Source organism: Aotus nancymaae, unplaced genomic scaffold (genome assembly GCF_030222135.1).
Source record: "Aotus nancymaae isolate 86718 unplaced genomic scaffold, 86718_ANA_hifiasm-v0.15.2.pri h1tg000058l, whole genome shotgun sequence".
NCBI classification, from domain to species: Eukaryota; Metazoa; Chordata; class Mammalia; order Primates; family Aotidae; genus Aotus; species Aotus nancymaae.
Window position 1 is genome coordinate 11402959 of NW_026988472.1, and position 21164 is coordinate 11424122.

General features: G+C 43.8%; 1 protein-coding gene and 1 pseudogene across 7 annotated transcripts in view; one reads left to right on the forward strand and one right to left on the reverse strand.

Annotated features, from left to right (window-relative positions):
• The first annotated feature begins 2053 nt into the window (after positions 1–2053).
• ZNF41 (zinc finger protein 41) overlaps positions 2054–21164 on the forward strand; it is a 46168-nt gene continuing 27057 nt past the window's right edge. For 4 of the 7 annotated variants that reach the window (XM_021666286.2, XM_021666288.2, XM_021666287.2 and 1 more), the window contains exon 1: positions 2054–2196. The gene's annotated coding sequence lies outside the window, so the exon portion shown is untranslated. Of the gene's footprint in view, positions 2197–2391; positions 2951–21164 lie in introns of those variants that run through there. The other 3 variants (XM_021666285.2, XM_021666283.2, XM_012477403.3) reach the window with 3 other exon arrangements.
• Positions 7162–7324, reverse strand: LOC135269993 (small nucleolar RNA SNORA51; annotated as a pseudogene).

Here is a 21164-nt window from a genome sequence, read left to right on the forward strand (position 1 = left end):
TCCTTCGAAAGAAAGAAAGGAAGGAAGGAAGGGAGGGAGGGAGGGAGGGAGGAAAGGAAGGACACTGAAATAAATGTATAAATGTTAAGATTATCTTTCTATCTAGAATAGGGAAGGGAAACTAGGCAAGATGGGATATACAAAAGCCATAAAAGCAAGTTTAGACATATCTGATCAGAGGCTACATTTCACTAATTACATATTAAAAAGAAAACACAAAATTTTTCTTTTTTTTTTGAGATGAAGTCTCACTCTGTCACACAGGCTACAGTGCAGTGGTGCCAGCTCAGCTCACTGCAATCTCCACCTCCCGGGTTCAAGCAATTCTCTTGCCTCAACCTCCTGAGTAGCTGAGATTACAAGTGCTCACCACCACACCCAGCTATTTTTTTATTTTTATTTTTATTTTTAGTAGAGACGGGGTTTCACCATGTTGGTCAGGCTGGTCTCAAACTCCAGGTCTCAGGTGATCCACCAGCCTAGGCTTCCCAAAGTGCTGAGATTACAGGCATGAGCCACTGCACTCAACCCACATAAAATTTTTCTCATTGCACATTTAAAAAAACGTAAAATGCAAAAGACAAAAAGAGTTCAGGGAAAAATACTACAATGTAACTGACAGATGATTAATATCCTTAATGTACAAAGATATTATCTCTAATGTAATATCCCTAATGTACAGTGTAACTGACAGACTGTTAATATCCCTAACGTACAATGTAATTTGTACACTGTTTACAAATTGAAAAGAAAAGGACAAATCACCCCAAAGAAAACTGGACAAAGGATATGAAAATTTGCAAAAGTGAAAACCTAAATGGCCAACAGACCAAAACAATTCTCAGTTGCACAACTTGTTAAAAAAAACACAACATTAAAGTCAGCATCAACATCCAGCGCTGGAGGGGATTTGCCTTAATGAACTTAATTATTTTGCTGGTGGGACTAGGAAACCTTGCAATCTTTTGTGGGAAGGAATTTGGCTATATCTATTCAGTACACCGTTATCTGCAGTTAATAATAAAATTTCAAAATATAGGAAGCAAAAGATTTAATAGCACAAGGAAAATCTGACAAAACAGTCTCTCTCTTCTTTCTCCCCCCTACCCCACCCTCAGTTGACAAGCTGAAGGGAATTATCAGGAAACACACATTTTAAACGGCCCAACGCACAAGCTTGAACCAATAGAGCCGTAGAGTACAATAACCCAACAACTGGAAGATACAGTCTTTTCAATCAAGACACAAAACCATTTTTGAAAGCTGGTCTTGTACCTGAGCCTTAAGGCAAGTTTCAACAAATTTCAAGCTCAACCTTCTTGGGCCACAAGGCAAACCAGGCTTAGAAATCACTGACGTAAGGATTAACTTCTTGTTCGTTTGTGGAAATGCAAAATGGTGTTAGAACCTGTAATATTTTCTGCAGTCCCTCTAAATTCCTTCTTTGAATCGATCCTTAGAAAAGGACGCGATAGACCGAGCTGGGTCAAATTGCCGACAGCTCCGTTGGGCAGCGTGTCCACCCCTACTGACCAAAGCCCACCAAACGTGCAGCTGGCACTCGGCCGCCTTTGTTTCCTTCCCCTAGAATAAAACTCCACTCCTTTCCCACATTCCTGGAGACACCGCGTTTGTGTGTTCTCCCTGGAGCAGCAGCCGGAATAAAAGGCCCATGGCCTTGCCTTTTGAGTCTCAGAGGATGTTTGCCACCTGGACAATGGACTTTTAAATAATTCAGGGGTCAAAAGGTGTTTGTGTGGGGGGGAGAGTTACAAATCAGCACTTGAAACCGAACACGAAAAAAAATCCAACAAATCCCAACTAATATAACAAATCAAAACTTGGATCTTTAGAAGACAACTTCAACCTTAATGCTTCCACGAGGAAAGCAGAAAGGCTAATGACTGAATTGTGAAAATGAACCAAGATGCTCCACCACTGATGTCACACACATCCATGACTCCCTGCACAGATCGACAGTCCCGGGCGCTGAATCCCTGCAACCCTCCGCGCCCACACAGGTTAAACTCTTGCTGCAAGCGACTTCCGCTTCCTGGCCTAAATCTGATACGCACGACTCACCCCCCCGCCCCCGCCACGGCAGCAACTGCACAGGTTCGGTGATAGCCAAGACACCGGGCATTTCCCACAGCCGACCGGGGCTCAGGTTGGAGCTGTCGCCAGCGGGGCCGCCAGGTGGGCTCGGGACCGGGCGGGCGTGGGGTGCCGGCCGCCGCGGAGAGGGGGTCGCCGCCTGCCACAGAGCAGGGCGGGGGCGGGGGCGGGACCCGGGGCGGCTCGCGACCCGCTCCTGGGGGTGGGGGCTGGGTGATACTTAAAGAGGCGGAGGCTCCCCAGAGGGGACGGCCTGAGGCCGAGGGCATCCTGAGGGCGGAAAAGGCAAAGCGCGCCGCCCGCTGGGGCCTCGGAGGTGACTGACTCCTAGAGGCTGCGGCGGAGGGGTAGAAGCCTGGTGGTACATTCCATGGCCCAGTGCCTCGGCCACTGGAAATCCTACAGGGGAATATCGGGTAGGGGACCGCGGGCTTCACGGCAGAAATGACCACCCTTCCAAGATGGCGGCTCCCGTAGAGACACTCCCAAGGGGACAGCCATGTTTCTTGCCTGACAGTCACTGAAGGAAATTGGAAAGGCCGCCTCTCCTTCGACGCACACGCGCACGCACCGACGCGGTGTAAGGGCATCAGGTGTAATTGTGGGCGAGCGGCCGCTTCGGAGCTGACACTGAGCATGTGCAAATCAAGTCGTGAAGCGCCGGGGTCCCTCGAAGCAGTTTTCAGGACTTAGGCTCTGGGAGTGAGTTCAACAGACGGACTTAGGGCCACTTAAGCATTGAGATAATTATGGGGATGTTATGACATGGATCAAGCATTGAGATAATTATAGTGATGTTATGACATGGATGTCGTACTCGATGATGCTCAGTAGGGTGAGGAGGCTTCTCTGGGGTCATTTATAGGGAGGTGCGGAGAGTGAATGATTGGGGTTTGTGGGCGAGTGATGGGGTCACTAGGGAAAGTTGATGGGTAGCCTGTGGGCTGAGTGATAGGGACACTGGAGTGAATGATAAGGGCGTCTGTGGGGTGAGTGATACAGGGTCTCTAGGGTGAGTGATAGGGTATATGTCAGATGAGTGAAGAGAAGTCCGTGGGATGAGAAGGAGCTGTGCGGGGTGAATACTGGAGGTCTGTGAGGTGTGGGATGGGGTCTATTGGGTGATTGCTCAAGGTTTCTGCCAGGTGAGTGATGTGTTTATTTGGGACTAGTAATGGGGCAGGGTCTGTGAAATCAGATATGCAGCTTCTGGGGTCAGTGATAGGTGGTCTTTAGGTCTGGGATGAGGTTGTTTCAAAAACCTACTTTTGACTTCGTTGATCCTCCTGTATCTTTGTTTCTCTGTCATTAATTTCTGCCCTTAACTTTGTTATTTCTTTTCTTTTTTTTTCTTTTGTTCTCATTTTTAAAGTCCTGAATTTATTAATTAATATCTCTTACTATCCAGTCATTTTATTTTATAATATGAACATTCAGTTTATAAATTTTTCTCAAAGAACACTTTAGCTCCATGCCACGTGTTTTGTTGTTGTTGCTGCTGCTGTTTTGTTTTGTTTTGAGACAGGGTCTCACTCTGTTCCCCAGAGATGGAGTACAGTGGCGTGATCACAGCTCACTGCAGCCTCAACCTGTGCTCAGTTGATCCTCCCAACTCAGCCTCCCAAGTAGCTGGAACTACAGGCCTGTGCTGCCACACCCACTACTTTTTTATTTTGTGTAGACACGGGGTCTCACTGTGTTGCCCAGGCTGATTTTTTTTTAAGATACAAGAATCTCTCTCTGTCGCCCAAGCTGGAGTGCAGTGGAGCCATCATGGCTTACTGCAGCCTCAACCTCCTAGGCTCAAGTGATCCTCCAATCTCAGCCTCCCAAGTTGCTGGGACTACAGGCGAGCTTGCCCAGCTAATTTTTAAATTTTTGGGTAGAGATTGGGGTCTTGCTCTGTTGCCCAGGCTGGTCTTGAACTCCTGGCCCCAAGCAATCCTCAAGTAGTCCTCCCACCTCATCCTCCCAAAGTGCTGTAACTACAGGCAAGAGCCACTGCGTCCAACCCACAAGTTTTGATGTGTAACATCTCCACTATAGTTTCCTTCTAATGTTTTCTAATTGCAGTTGCAGTGTTCACTCTTACCTCTGGGTTATTTAGATATGAGACTTTGATTTCCCAAAACGTTGACATTTTTGTTTTTGATTTCGAAATTGTGGTCAGAGGCTGTCACCTGAGTGATCATTACATGGAAGAATGATGCTTTTAACTTCAACACGTATCTCCAAATTACTTTTCAAAACTTTTGTAAAATTGGATCTCCCACCAGCAACATATAAAAAGGCTTCTTCCAAAATCCTCTTCCACACTGAATTTTTTTTTTTTTTTTTTTTTTGAGACAGAGTCTTGCCCTGTCGCCAGGCGCCAGGCTGGAGTGCAGTGGTGCAATCTCGGCTCACTGCAATCTTCACCTCCTGAACTCAAGCAATTCTCCTGCCTCAGACTCCCGAGTAGCTGGGACTACAGGCGCGCAACACCATGCCCAGCTAATTTTTTTGTATTTTTTAGTACAGACGGGGTTTCACCATGTTGACCAGGATGGTCTGGATCTCTTGACCTTGTGATCCACATGCCTCGGACTCCCAAAGTCCTGGGATTACAGGCGTGAGCCACCGCACCCGGCCTTTTTTTTTTATTTTTGAGATGGTGTCTTGCTCTGTCACCAGGCTGGAGTGCAGTGGCTCTGTCTCAGCTCTCTGCAACCTCTGTCTCCCGGATTCAAGTGATTCTCCTGCCTCAGCCTCCCGAGTAGCTGTGACTACAGGCATGCACCACCACAGTCAGCTAATTTTTTTGTATTTTTTAGTAATGACGGGTTTCACCATGTTGGCCAGGATGGCCTCGATGTCTTGACCTTGTGAGATTTTTTTTATTTTATTTTTCCCCATTCTGAGGGCCAAACACAAGGGTATCTAGTTTACCTTGATGTGCATTTTCCTGACAACTAGTGGTTGGACATTGTTTCATACTTATTGGCCATTGAAATATATATTTAAACTTCTTCATGTTCTTTGCTCTTTCTTTCCTTTAGGTGGTTTCTCTTTCTTACTAAGTTGTGAATATTAACCTGTATTGTAACTATATTTCCTCCATCTCTTTATTTTGACTTTTGAAAGTTGTCTTTACATTTGATTTTTTAAAAATTATCTATTATGATATATCTGCCTTTTTCCTTTACAGATTCTGAGTGTCTTGTCTTGCCTAGTGACTTCTCCCCATTTCGTGTTCAAACAAATATGCCTTAAGTTTATTTTTAATATATTTATTGTTTCAATTTTTTTAAGCGAAATTTTAATCTAACTGGAATTTATTTTGGTGTATGGTATGAGATGGAATCAGTTCGTATATTCCATTTGGATAGCTAATTTGCCAGCACCAGTTGTTAAATGAATACCCTTTCTAATTCAATTAAATGTCACTTTTGTCACATAAGTTCCCAAATGTGTATTGTTTTATTTCTGAACTCTGTTTAGTTCTTCCGATATATGTATCTACTCCTTTTAAAAAAAATCATATTGACTTTAGAAATATTTCAGTACTGCTAGTGAGTCCTGACATTCCTAAAAAAGAAAAAAAAAGAAAGATATAGTTTTAATATCAGATAGTACTAGTCCCCCTCACTTTCCTTTTGATTACTTTCATTCATTTTCTTGGTGTTTATTCTTCCATATGAATGTTAAAACTATTTTATCTAGTTTCACAAATAACCATTAAAACTATACTATTTGATAGTTTTCCTATGGACCCAGCACCTTTATTTATTTTATTTATTTTTGTTTTAATTTTTATTTTTGAGACAGAGTCTCACTCTGTCATCCATGCTGAAGTGCAGTGGCACTAACTCCACTCACTGCAAGCTCCGCCTCCCAGGTTCAAGTGATTCTCCTGCCTCAGCCTCCCGAGTAGCTGGGATTACAGGCACCCACCACCACACCCAGCTAATTTTTGTATTTTTAGTAGAGATGGGGTTTCACCATGTTGGCCAGGCTGGTCTTGAGCTCCTAACCTCAAGTGATCCACCCGCCTCAGCCTCCCAAAGTGTTGGGATTACAGGCGTGAGCCACTGTGCCCAACCTTCTATGTTTAACATTTTGAAGAATTGCCAAACTGTTTTCCAAAACAGCTGCATCACTTTATATCCCGATAGCAATGTATGAGGGTTCCAATTTATCACATCCTTGCTAACGCTTATTGTCTTTTTAATTCTAGCCTTTCTAGTAAGTGTGAAGTGGTATCTCGTGGTTTTGATTTCTGTTTCTCTAGTGGCCACTGATGTTGAGCATCTTTTCCTGTGCTTATTGGCCATTTGTATATCTTTGAAGAAATATCTATTCAAATCCTTGGCCTATTTTTAAATTGAATTGTCTTTGTATTATCAAGTTGTATAGATAATCTGGGTACAAGTCCTTTGTCACAAATGTGATTTGCATGTATTTCCCCTCATTCTGTGCAGGTGTTTTTGTTTTCGTTTCCTGAGATGGAGTCTCACTCTGTTGCCCAGGCTGCAGTGCAGTGGTGTCATCTCGGCTCACTGCAACCTCCAACTCCCAGGTTCAAGTGATTCTTCTGCCTCAGCCTCCCAAGTAGCTGGTTTTATAGGCACTCACCACCACATCCAGCTAATTTTTGTATTTTTAGTAGAGACCGGGTTTCGCCCTTTCAGCCAGGCTGCTCTCGAACTTCTGGCCTCAAATGATCCACCTGCCTCCACCTCCCAAAGTGCTGGGATTACAGGCATGAGCCACCGTGCCCAGCCTCTGTGTCTTTTCACTTTCCTGATGGTGTCCTTATAGCTTTCACATGTTCCTGTCTTGATTTGTATTTTTCTTAGGAATGGTTCTTGAATTATGTCAGATGCCTTTTTGATGGAATAGCCTAATGGTGTTACTTTCCTAAATTGGTTGTTGTAATGAATGATACTGATATATAATGCAGATCCATCCTTGCCTTCCTGGGATAATTCTGTTGGTCAAGGGCAATTTTTCTTATGAGTCATGGTTAGATTTGAGTTACTAATGTATTTGTTTCTTTTTCCTCAACTCTGTCCCCTCATTCACAATTCAGACCAAGCATAGGGCCTGGGCAGAGGTGTATATAGGGTGGGTTTCTTCTCTTTCTGTACAGTCAGTGTAAGAACAGAGAAGGCAGGCCCACTTCTTTTTCTATACAGTCAGTGTAAGCACACAGCCTGTGGTAAGCACCAGGAAGCCTGAGTTAGTAATATTTTATTTAGAATTTTTGCCACTATAAAAAGTTTGCTTGTAGTTTTCTTGTGTTTCTATCTTTAACAAGTGTTGGTATTAAGGTTATACCAGGTTTTTTTTTTTTTTTTTTTTTTTTTTTTGAGACAGAGTTTCACTCTTGTTACCCAGGCTGGAGTGCAATGGTGCGGGACAAAATTCCTCTGAGCTCTGGGGGAAGTAGAAAGTAGGTGAGGGAACTTCCCTGTGAACAAAGATTGTTTTCTGTTTTGTTTTGTTTTGTTTTGAGACGGAGTTTCGCTCTTGTTACCCAGGCTGGAGTGCAATGGCGCGATCTCGGCTCACCGCAACCTCCGCCTCCTGGGTTCAGGCAATTCTCCTGCCTCAGCCTCCTGAGTAGCTGGGATTACAGGCACGTGCCACCATGCCCAGCTAATTTTTTGTATTAGTAGAGACGGGGTTTCACCATGTTGACCAGGATGGTCTCGATCTCTTGACCTCGTGATCCACCCGCCTCGGCCTCCCAAAGTGCTGGGATTACAGGCTTGAGCCACCGTGCCCGGCGGTTATGCCAGTTTTTAAAAGGAAATCAGGAGATTTCCTTTTTTTTTTTTTTTTTTTGAGACAGAGTCTCACTCTGTTGCTAGGCTAGAGTGCAGTGGTGCAATCTCAGCTCCCTGCAAACTCTACCTCCTGAGTAGCTGGAATTACAGGCACGCACCCCCATGCCCAGCTAATTTTTGTATTTTTAGTAGAGATGGGGTTTCACCATGTTGGCCAGGATGGTCTCCATCTCTTACCCTCGTGATCCACCCGCCTCAGCCTCCCAAAGTCTGGGATTACAGGCGTGAGCCACCATGCCCTGCACCATTTTTTAATGTGTTAAAATAGCATAGACATTCTCTTAAGTTCAACTATATACACACTTATAGCTGATGCCTTTTTTAAATGGCAAATTTTAGGTATATTATTTTCTCTGATTATTGCTCTACAGATTTCTGGTGAGGAGGATTCATTTTGGTAGTTTATGTTTGCTAGGGTCTAAGACTGTGTACATGTTTGTGATATGTGTGTGTATGTGTGTGTGTGTGTGTGTGTATATACATATGTATATATATTTTTCCTTTCTCTTTTACCTTGGTCAGGTTTCTCATGAATATTTTGTTGTCTTCTTTTAATTTCTTTCTTTTTTTTGAGACAAGGTCTGCCTCTGACATCCAGGCTGGAATGCAGTGGTGCCATCTCGGCCCACTGCAGCCTGTACCTCCTGGGCTCAAGCAATCCGGCTAATTTTTGTTGTTGTTGTTGTTGTTGTTGTTGTTGTCTGTTTGTTTTTTGAGATGGAGTCTCGCTCTGTTGCCCAGGCTGGAGTGCAGTGGCGCAATCTCAGCTCACTGCAAACTCTTCCTCCCAGGTTCAAATGATTCTTCCACCTCAGCCTCCCGAGTAGCTGGGATGACAGGTGTGTGCCACCATGCCTGGCTAATTTTTATATTTTTAGTAGAGATGGGATTTCACCATGTTGGCCAGACTGGTCTGGAACTCCTGACCTCAAGTGATCCGTCCACCTCGGCCTCCCAAAGTGCTGGGATTACAGGCGTGAGCCACTGCACCTGGCCTTTTAAAAATATATTTTCTTAGATTGAACACTTAGTTCATTTACCTTTAGCTTTTATTTTTAAACATTAAAAATAATTAGGTGAAAACATTCTTTTTTTCCTCTGTGACTGTAGACAAAGACAAAATATTATTTAAATATAGCTTTAGCTATGTCTCAAAATTTGTTATGAAGTCTAAAATTTTGTTATCAAATCCATTTTCAATCCTGACATGTTTAGAGAATATTTCTTTCTTTTTTTTTTTTTTTTGAGATGGAGTCTCAGTCTGTCACCCAGGCTGGAGTGCAGTGGCACGATCTCAGCTCACTGTAACCTCCACCTCCCTAGTACAAGCAATTCTCCTGCTTCAGCCTCTCGAGTAGCTGGGACTACAGGTGTGTGCCACCACACGTGGCTAATTTTGTATTTTTAGTAGAGATGGGGTTTCACCATGTTGCCCAGGCTGATCTCAAACTCCTGACCTCTCACGATCCACCCACATCGGCCTCCCAAAGTACTGGGATTACAGGCGTGAACTACCACACCCAGCCTAGTATGTGCATAGTTCTTATGTCATTTTGTCATGTGCATAGATTCATGTAACAGCTACCACAATCAAGATACAGAACTACTACCCCTTTATACTCTTTTTTTTTTTCAGACAGGTTCTCACTGTGTTGCCCAGGCTGAAGTACAGTAGCGCCATCATCACTCACTGCAGCCTCAAACTCCTAGGTTCAAGTGATCATCCCGCCTTGGCCTTCTGAGTAGCTGAGACTACGAGTGCATGCCATGGCTACTTTCTAAATTTTTTGTGGAGGCGGGGGTCTCACCATGTTGCCCAGGCTGGTCTCGAACCCCTGACCTCAGGTGATCTGCCCGCCTCAGCCTCCCAAAGTGCTGGGATTATAGGCATGAGCTACCGTGCCCAGCCCAGTGTGTTATCTTTTGAGGTTGGTTTTTCCCCTCAGCATAATGTCCTTGAAAACCATCCAAACTGTTGCTAGCAACGATAATTCATTTCTTTTTGTTGCTGAGTAGTATTCCATTTTCTAAATTTACTACAGTTTGTTTAGATTCCATATTCTAGATTTACTACAGTTTGTTCATCTGAGGGCCATTTTGCTTGTTTGTAGTCTAAGGCTATTACATATCAAGCTGCAGTGAATAATCTTGTACAGGTTTTTGTGTACACATAAGATTTCCTTTCTCTGGGATGAATGCCCAGAAGTGCAGTTGCTGGATCATGTGATAAGTATTTTAGCTTTTAAAGAAGCTGCCAAACTATTTTCCAGAGTGGCTGTACCACTTTACATTCCTGCTGGCAATGTGTTAGAGATCCAGTTTCTCTGCATCCACCCCAACATTTGGTAAAGACCAAAATTCAAAGAAAGGAAAAGAGTTAAAAATGTACCATTTTTAAAAGGCACCAGTTCTAAATGTGTTTATAGCTGAACTTTAAAGAAGATAATATCTATGCCATTTTAACACATAAAAAGAAATTTTCTGAGTTCCTTTTAAAAACTGGCATAACCTTAATAGCAACACTTGTTAAATATAACACAACAACAATTATGATTTTCTTTATTGTACTTTAGGTTCTGGGGCACATGTGCAGATCATGCAGGATTGTTGCATAGGTACACACATGGCAATGTGGTTTAGAGCCTCCATCCCCCCGTCACCTACATCTGACATTTCTCCCCATATTATTCCTCCCCAACCTCCCCACCCCGCTGCTGTCCCTCCCTTAGCTCCCCCAACAGACCCCAGTGGGTGATGCTCTCCTCCCTGTGTCCATGTGTTCTCATTGTTCAACACCCGCCTATGAGTGAGAACATGTGGTGTTTGATTTTCTGTTTTTGTATCAGTTTGCTGAGAATGATGGTTTCCAGATTCATCCACATCCCTACAAAGGACACGAACTCATCATTTTTTATGGCTGCATAGTATTCCATGGTGTATATGTGCCACATTTTCCTTGTCCAGTCTATCGTCAATGGGCATTTGGGTTGGTTCCAGGTCTTTGCTATTGTAAACAGTGCTGCAGTGAACATACGTGTGCATTGTCTTTATAATAGAATGATTTATAATCCTTTGGATATACACCCAGTAATGGGATTGCTGGGTCAAATGGAATTTCTATTTCTAGATCCTTGAGGAAGCGCCACACTGTCTTCCACAATGGTTGAACTGGTTTACACTCCCACCAACAGTGTAAAAGTGTTCCTATTTCTCCACATCCTCTCCAGCATCTGTTGTCTCCAGATTTTTTAATGATCGCCATTCTAACTGGCATGAGGTGGTATCTCAATGTGGTTTTGATTTGCATTTCTCTAATAATCAGTGATGATGAGCATTTTTGCATATGTTTGTTGGCCTCATATATGTCTTCTTTTGAAAAGTGTCTGTTCATGTCCTTCTCCCACTTTTGGATGGGTTTGTTTGTTTTTTTTCTTGTAAATCTGTTTTAGTTCTTTGTAGATTCTGGATACTAACTCTTTGTCAGATGGGTAGATTGCAAAAATTGTTTCCCATTCTGTTGGTTGCTGGTTCACTCTAATGATTGTTTCTTTTGCTGTACAGAAGCTCTGGAGTTTAATTGGTCCCATTTGTCTATTTTGGCTTTTGTTGCCAGTGCTTTTGGTGTTATAGTCATGAAGTCCTTGCCTATGCCTATGTCCTGAATGATTTTGCCTAGATTTTCTTCTAGAGTTTTTATGGTGTTAGGTCTTATGTTTAAGTCTTTAATCCATCTGGAGTTAATTTTAGTGTAAGGTGTCAGGAAGGGGTCCAGTTTCTGCTTTCTGCACACTGCTAGCCAGTTTTCCCAACACCATTTATTAAACAGGGAATCCTTTCCCCATTGCTTGTTTTTGTCATGTTTCTCAAAGATCAGATGGTTGTCGATGGTGGCATTGCCTTCGAGGCCTCTGTTCTGTTCCATTGGTCTCTATCTCTGTTTTGGTACCAGTACCATGCTGTTTTGATTACTGTAGCCTTGCAGTATGGTTTGAAGTCCGGTAGCATGATGCCTCCAGCTTTGTTCTTTTTGCTTAGAATTGACTTGGCTATGCGGGCTCTCTTTTGGTTCCACATGAAGTTTAAGGTGGTTTTTTCCAGTTCTGTGAAGAAGGTCATTGGTAGCTTGATGGGGATAGCATTGAATCTATAAATTACTTTGGGCAGTATGGCCATTTTCACGATATTCATTCTTCCTAACCATGAGCATGGAATATTTTTCCATCTGTTTGTGTCCTCTCTTACTTCCTTGAGCAGTAATTTGTAGTTCTCCTTGAAGAGTTCCTTCACATCCTTTGTTAGTTGTATTCTTAGGTATTTTATTCTCTTTGTAGCAATTGTGAATGGGAGTTTGCTCATGATTTGGCTGTTAGTCTGTTATTGGTGTATAGAAATGCTTGTGATTTCTGCACATTGATTTTGTATCCTGAAACTTTGCTGAAGTTGCTTATCAGTTTAAGGAGATGTTGAGCTGAGATGATAGGGTCTTCTAAATATACAATCATGTCGTCTGCAAATAGAGACAATTTGACTTCCTCTTTTCCTAATTGAATACCCTTTATTTATTTATTTATTTATTTTTTGCCTCATTGCTCTGGCTAGAACTTCCAATACTATATTGAATAGGAGTGGTTACAGAGGGCATCCTTGTTTAGTGCCGGATTTCAAAGGGAATACTTCCAGTTTTTGCCTGTTCAGTATGATATTGGCTGTAGGTTTGTCATAAATAGCTTTTATTATTTTGAGATATGTTCTTTCGATACCTAGTTTATTGAGAGTTTTAGCATAAAGCGCTGTTGAATTTTGTGAAAGACCTTCTCTGCGTCTATTGAGCTAATCATGTGGTTTTTGTCTTTGGTTCTGTTTATGTGGTGGATTACGTTTATAGACTTGCGTATGTTGAACCAGCCTTGCATCCCTGGGATGAAGCCTACTTGATCGTGATGGATAAGCTTTTTGATGTGCTGTTGCAATCGGTTTGCCAGTATTTTATTGAAGATTTTTGCATCTATGTTCATCATAGATGTTGGCCTGAAGTTTTCTTTTTTTGTTGAGTCTCTGCCAGGTTTTGATATCAGGATGATGTTGGTCTCATAAAATGATTTGGGAAGGATTCCCTCTTCTTGTATTGTTTGGAATAGTTTCGGAAGGAATGGTACCAGCTCCTCTTTGTACGTCTGGTAGAATTCAGCTGTGAACCTGTCTGGACCTGGACTTTTTTTGGTTGGTAGGCTATTAATTGCTGCCTCCACTTCAGCCGTTGTTATTGCTCTGTTCAAGTTTCAACTTGTTCCTGGTTTAGGCTTGGGAGGGTGCAAGTGTCCAGGAATTTATCCTTTTCTTCCAGGCTTACTGGTTTATGTGCATAGAGTTGTTTGTAGTAATCTCTGATTGTAGTTTGTATTTCTGTGGAGTCAGTGGTGATATCCCCTTTATCATTTTTTATTACATCTATTTGATTCTTCTCCCTTTTCTTTTTTATTAATCTGGCTAGTGGTCTGTCTATTTTGTTGATCTTTTCAAAAAACCAGCTCCTGGATTTATTGATTTTTTGATGGATTTTTCGTGTCTCTATCTCCTTCAGTTCTGCTCTGATCTTAGTTATTTCTTGTCTTCTGCTAGGTTTTGAGTTTTTTTGATCTTGCTCCTCTAGCTCTTTCAATTTTGAAGATAGGGTGTCGATTTTAGATCTTTCCTCGCTTCTCTGGTGGGCATTTATTGCTATAAATTTCCCTCTAGACACTGCTTTAAATGTGTCCCAGAGATTCTGGTATGTTGTGTCTTCGTTCTCTTTGGTTTCAAAGAACATCTTTATTTCTGCCTTCCTTTCATTGTTTATCCAGTCAACATTCAAGAGCCAGTTGTTCAGTTTCCATGAAATTGTGTGGTTCTGAGTTAGTTTCTTAATTCTGAGTTCTAATTTGACAATTATGATTTTTAAAACTTCATGTGGTTTAATGCATTTGTGCTGGTTTTATTTGTATGCGTTGAATGATCCTGAAGGTTTATGCCAGTTAATACTTCTTTGTTTCTTTTATTATTAAAAGATACTCCTGACTGGGTACAGTGGCTCACGCCTGTAATCCCAGCACTTTGGGGGCCAAGGCAGGGGGATCACCTGAGGTCAGGAGTTCGAGACCAGCGTGGCCAACATGATGAAACCCTGTCTCTACTAAAAAACAAACAAAAATTAGCCAGGCGTGGTGGCAGGCACCTTTAATCCCAGCTACTCAAGAGGCTGAGGCAGGAGAATCACTTCAATCCGGGAGGCAGAGGTTGCACTGAGCCCAGATTGCGCCATTGCACTCCAACCTGGAGGACAAGAGCAAGACATAATCTCAAAAAAAAGATACTCCCCTTTTGATACTCCCCTTTTTTGTTGATCTGTTGATGATTTGGACCTTAATTTCTACTGCGATAATTGTATTTTCGACCTCCTTTCATTTTCTTGGCATTTGCCTAGTAAATTGTATAGCTTTTAAATCCTTGTTGAAATATAACATAATACAGAAAAGTGCACACATTGTGCATATTTAGCTTGATGATTTTTTTTTTTTGAGACAGAGTCTCGATCTGTTGCCCAGGCTGGAGTGCAGTGGCACGACCTCTTCTTACCACAACCTCCGTCTCCTGGGTTCAAGCGATTCTCCTACCTCAACCTCCTGACCAGCTGGGACTACAGGCGTGCGCCACCATGCCTGGCTAAGTTTTGTATTTTTAGTAGATATGGAGTTTCACTATGTTGGCCAGGCTGGTCCCAAACTCTGGGGTTACAGGCGTGAGCTACTGCGCTTGATGATTTTTTAACAGACCAGACAAACCTGCATAGCCACCACCTAGTTGAAGAAATGTTTTTTAGCTGGGTGTGGTGGCATGCACCTGTAGTTCCAGCGGCTCATGAGGCTGAGGCAGAAGGATTACTTGACCTCAGGAGTTTGAGGCTGCAGTGAGCTATGATCTTGCCACTGTATTCCTGGCTGGGTTACAGAGCAGGACCCTGTCTCCAAAAAAAATTTTTTTTAAGCAGCCACATTTCTTAAATGTATATAAACATAATCATATGGCATTGCTTCATTGCTCTTTTGAGTCTGACTTCTTTAGTTTAACAGAGTGTTCATGGGATGAGACTCATGCATGTTGAGTATAGCAATTTATTCTTTCTCGTTCCTGTATAGTATTTTCTTGTATAAATATAGCACTGTGAGGTTGACTGAAAGGATGGAGAGGCAGATGCCAGGTCAGGTTTAGCAAGTTTATTTTAACCTGCCAGGCTGGCTGCCTCACCACAGGCAGTGAAGACAGCAGCCTGGCTTACAGACTATGGGGGTCATATAGGGAGTTTGCAGGTAACCAGGTACTATTCTAAGAAAAACCACATCTTGGTTCTCAGGGGCTGACATTCTGCTTCATTGGGTTAGCATCCTGAGTGCAACCACATCCTGGAACCTAGGTGCCCTGTTGACAAGGCTTGAGGCCGTTTTTGTTATGAGCTTGGCTTAGCAGGGGAGAACGGGGAGGGGGTCTATGGGCTTGCCTTGCTGTTACCCTAACATTCCAGCCTTTTGTTATATATATAAAAGAAAGAGAAAAGGGGCGTTCCTAGCTGCTTCATGCTGAGTAGGGACGCTGGTTGGGGTGGGGCTGGCTTGCAGGTTGGTAGTCCTGGAACACCATCATGTCTTGTATTGTGCCAGAGGTAAAAGCTTGTATTGATTCTACAAAAACTGGCTGAAAAGGCGTAAGAGGCAAGGGCCAAAGACCAAGAGGAGGAGGAGAGTTATAGCAGGGCCGAGGAGGGGAAGCAGCCAAGGGGCCCAGGAGCTGAGACACCTAGCGGGCCAGGGGGCCCAGGCAGAAGAATTGTTTTCTTTTATTTTGGGGGTTTGGTTTTTGAGCCTTTTGACAGCCTTTTGAACTAACCTAGATTTATTGAGGTAGAAACAGCATTGTTTATTTAAAAAGAGGCACAGACTTCCTTGTTTTCAGCAGTGAGGAGGTCTAGGCCTCTGTGGTTTTTTGCAAGGGGACTGCTGTTAAAGAGTGTAGTTGGTTTTGGAGGTGAGTGATAGAGTTTGCTTTTTTTTTTTTTAGTGATGATTGGAAGTTTTGGTAGAGCGACTGGAAATATGATAATGAGGTTTTTACACTTCCTGCTTCTAAGTTGACACTAGTTGTGACTTTAAGGGCTACTAATAAGGGAATGAACTCTATTGGTTTTTTGGGGGGAGGCATGTAGTGTAGCAGGGACAGGGAGTTTTTGCTTTGGAGGGACAAGGTTAATAATGTTGGGGGTCAGGTAGACTAGGGTGCAGGTACCTGTCTAGTTGGTAGGGAGACAGAAGTAGGTTGTGAATCCGCAGAGGAAGAGGATGCCTGCAGTGTTAATGCAGACAGACAAGCAGATTGAAAGTAGGTGTTTGAGTGTGTAGTTTTCTTGTTTGGAGGGACTTGGTGCAGCTTTAGTAACCTAGAGTGAGGAGGAGAGAGAAAGAGAGAGACCCCTTTTAGAAATTTTGTCTGGGGAAGTCGTTTCCATGTTTCAGAGGCAGGATGGGAGATAATGCGGAGGGGCTGGGTAAAGGGATGTTTAGCTTCAGGGGAAACTGAATAATTTACTTGGAGTGAGGTGTGGGAAGGGAGATGGGAGATGGGTTGAGTTGAGCCACAGGCAGAGGCAGGGATGGTGCCTGCATGTATGTGTCCATTGAAGGAGGTGACACATAAGGGGGCTTGGCCAAGTTTTGTGGTGTGGAAGGTTATGGGACTTTGGATGGCAGGGTGAGGGCAGTTGTAATTGGCAGTATATGTGGAGAGAAGTTTGGGAGCTCTGGTAGTGAGGGCAGTGGGGTAGTTTCTAGTGAGGGTGAGGGCTTTGCCTACAAAGACAGAGCCTTTTTGGATGGTGTGTGAGAAGCGAATGGGAATATGGTCCCAGGGCTGAGAAATTGGGATAGCTGAGTAGGCAGTAGAGGAAAGGGAAAAACAGGTCCAGCAACGGGAAGCAAGTGTATTGTTGGAGTGCAGTAACAAGGAGTGAGACAGATTGAGAGATTGTTTGAGTCTTGTAGAAGTGAGAAGGGACTTTGAGAGAGTAGAGGCAGTGGGGCTGACTGTTAAAAGAGTTAGGACTTTGAGGAAGAATTGGAGTCTGTATTTGGGGGAAGGAGTTGATAGGGGTTGTATGAGAGGTGGCCTCTTTTAGAAGGTTTATGAGGTGGCTGATAGAGTCCTGTGGATAAACTTTTTTTGCAGATGAGCAAGAAATAGGTGAATTAAGACTTTTTTGTGTGGGGGGAATGGGGAGAGAGGAGAGGACTTTTAATATGTGGTATGCTATGGGTACAGGCTGTTTCTCTTAGCTGATGTGTAGGGATAGTAGGAGAGTGGAGGCCCCTTGAGAGGAAGAAACAGAGCATACATGACAGTTTGAGGTTATGTTTTTAGTGTGGTAAATAGGTGGGGAGAATAGAAATAAGGGCAAAGGATATGGTACAGGGTATGCACTGATATGGAAGGACTGGTGAAGAGATGTTAGAATTTTTTGGTTTGTTCTTGAGGGAGGATGAGTTTTTTGATATTTGACTATTCACTTTCCCTGGAAGGAGGCTTTTTGTTGTAACAATGAAGATTGTCGGTAGAATATTGGGATTGGATTGTGGGGTGATGAGGAGGAGAGGGGCAGGGGCAGAGGAAAGGGAGGCTATTTTGCTGCCTTGGTGGCCTTTCTGTTCCTTTTTGAGATTTTATCGGATACTGTTTGGCATCCTCTGCAGTATATAACTCCCGCCTTAGCTGGGAGGTGTGCACCTTGGAGGAGTTGGTAAATAAGGGAACTTTTAGTGATGGGGATTCCTACCTAGAACGGGAGCAGGACAGCAAGGCATGAGAAGGAAAAAGTGTGAGAAAATGGTATTAAATAAGGAACAAGTAAGGGGTCTGGTGGCCTATGGACATGAGATGAGTCTGTCAACCTTCACAACTGAGACCTGTGAGGGATGAGTTGGTCCTGAAAATTCAGGTAAAGCCGAGTAGGTGGCCTTGGTATTGATTACAAAAACATTGGCTTACCCGCTACTAACAGAGTTACCCTGGGCTCCAATACAGTGATGGCGGATGGGGCCGGGGACTCTGGGCGCCGTCAGTCTTCAGCAGCTAAGCCAAGGAGCTGTGGGAGTGCAAGCGATTCTTTACCTTTTGTCTTGGTGAAGGGGTTGCGGGTTGGAGGTACAGGCTTTTCTGTCTGCTTGTTGAGAGGACAGTCAGACTTCCAGTGGCCTGTGTGCTGGCAGATGGGGCAAGGGCTTTTTGGCGCTCATGGATTGGGACATGCCCACACCCAATGGCCTTCCCTGCTGCACTTGAAACATGCCCCCAGAGGTGCACTGCTATCAGGTCTTTTGTGCCCCTGGGTGCCATAGCCAGGCTGTTTGGTTGGCGAATGGCTGCTGCTAGAAGCTGGTATTTAGCATGATCTCTTTGGGCCTTGTCTGTTTTACTTTGTTCATCCCTGTTATTGAAGACCTTGAAGGCCAGGTTAGGGAGGTTTTGTTGCGGGGTTTGAGGGCCATTTTTGGCCTTTTTAAAAAAGTTTGTGTCAGATGTCTGGAGCAGACTGGGAGATAAAATGAGTGTTAAGAATTGTGCCTTCTTGAGGGCAGGATTAACACAGGCGTATTTTTGGAGGGCCTCTGTAAGGCAGGAAAGAAACTGGCCAGGATTTTTGTTTGCCTTTTGGGAAAATTTTCTGAGTTTTTAAAAATTTACAGCTGTATGGGCAGCTTTGTTAAGGGCAAGTAATTATGTGGTTACAAAATGCTTTGCCGGGATCTGTAGGCTGATAGTTCCAGGCCAGTTCCTTTCAGGGGACAGCAGCTGCCTGCAAGCCACACTCTTTCCTTCTCTTTGGGGAGGAGAGTAGAGGAGAGGATAATATAGAGATTATGCCAGGTAAGTTCATAAGACTGGGTAAGATATTTAAATTCTTTGATGTAAGTGTCTGGATTGGAGGAGAAGGACAAAAGGCACTTTTCGATTTGGGAGAGATCAGAGAGAGAGAAGGGGACATGAATGTGGACAATGCCTTCCACCCCCGCCACCTCTTGAAAGGAGAGTAAGGGAGCTGGCTGTGGGGGATGCCAGGTCCGAGAGCAGGTGTGGAGTGGAGATGGAGAAGAGTCAGAGTCGGAAGCAGGGGGAATGGAGAGGGGAGGGGACAAGGGGAGAGCTGGAGCTGGGGCCTAAGGTGGAGGCTCAGGGTATCCTGGTGGAGGCTCAGGGTGCTGGCGGAGAGGAGGGAAATCAGCTGGGTTGAAAGAGGATGCATCATCTGCCAGGGCCATGGGAGGGATTCAGTTGGGTTTTGAGCAGGCAAGGAAGATTTGGAAAGTGGAGCAGGACTGACAGAGAGGGGGCAGTTGCAGAGGGTAAAGAAAGCCTGAACATAGGGAACCTCAGACCATTTACCATTGTGGTGGCAGAAATTGTCAAGGTCCCTCCTGGAGAATGTTGAAATTGAAAGTACTATTCTCGGGCCATTGAGAACCATTGTCTAATTTATATTGGGGCCAGGCTGATTGCAATAGAGAATTAGATTTTTGGGACCTGATTTCAGACTAAAGGCCAAGGGTGTCTAGATTCCGGAGGAAACATCCTAAGGGACGTCTTAGATGGAACGGACTGGCCAGACCCCATGGTAAAAGGCCGGAAGAGGATGAGGCTGCCGAGAAGGAAGACAGGAGACAGCGTCCTCTGCCCTGTTTCCTTCACCTAAGACAGTGAATTTGGAACAGTCGCTGTCGAATTAGATGTCCCCAAGATGACAGGACTGAGGCCCCTGGGGCCCAAAGGGTGTCCTCAGCCTAGTCCTGGGACTTTCAGACAGAAAACAGATGGTTGAGGAACCCAGACGGAGGCAAACCTCTATCCAACTTACTGGCCAGGAGGTGATGATTTGGATGGAGATAACCATAGTTAGCAATGGAGGTCTGAGGTTTCCCTCCTGGGTCTGGACGGGGGAGCTAGCTGCAGAGGCAGGAAAAAGAAAAAGAGAAAGAGCAGCAAGCGTCTACTCCCGTCCCGGGTTTCAGCACCAAAATGTGAGGTTGACCGAAAGGATGGAGAGGCAGATGCCAGGTCAGGTTTAGCAAGTTTATTTTAACCTGCCAGGCTGGCTGCCTCACCACAGGCAGTGAAGACAGCAGCCTGGCTTACAGACTATGGGGGATATATATGGGGTTTGCAGGTAGTAGAGATAGGGTTTTGTCATGTTAGCCAGGCTGGTCGTGAACTCCTAAGCTCAGGTGATCCGCCCACCTTGGTCTCCCAAAGTGCTGGGATTACAGATGTGAGCCGCTGGTCCCAGCCATGGGTAGGCTTTTCAATAAATGGTGCTGGATCATCTTGCTTCCATATGAAATAAATGAATCTTAACTCCAGCACATATTACATGCTAAAATCCTTCCCAGATGGACTGTGTTTCTAAATGTGAAAGCTAAAACAGTAAAACTTTTACATGACCCAGAGGTAGGCAAAGGTTTCCTAACAAGACATAATGTATGCCAACCATAAAGGAACGAATGATCAATCATATGGTGTGTTTGTATCAGGTGCTTCATTCCACATCTTCATCGTTTTGTTGTAGGTATGTGGCAACTTTATTTTGTTTTTTAGCCCAGTCCCATAATCTTTGTCTTTTATAGCAGAATTCAACTCATTTCAATTTCTTTGCATTATAACATACTTGACTTTATGCCTCCTATTATTTTTCCCCCTTTTTTCTCCTATATTTTTTGTTTGCTATTTATTTTAGTTGATTAATATTTCTTCTCTTTCCCTTTTCCTATTTTTGGTTGCACGATCATGTTTCTTTTCTTTAATATTCTTTTTTTTTTGAGACAGAGACTCACTCTGTCCTCCCAGGCTGGAGTGCAGTGGCGAGATCTCAACTCACTGCAACTGCCTTCCAGGTTCAAGTGATTCTCATGCATTAGCCTCATGAGTAGCTGGGATTAGCCTGGCTAATTTTTACATTTTTAGTAGACATAGGGTTTCACCATATTGGCCAGGCTGGTGTCAAACTCCTGACCTCAGGTGATCTGCCTGCCTCGGCCTCCCAAAGTGCTGGGATTACGGGTGTGAGCCACTGCGCCCAGCCAGCCATGTTTCTCTTAATCCCCTTTTAGGTTTTATTTTTGAATTTTGATTGTTTGGAATTTCGATTAT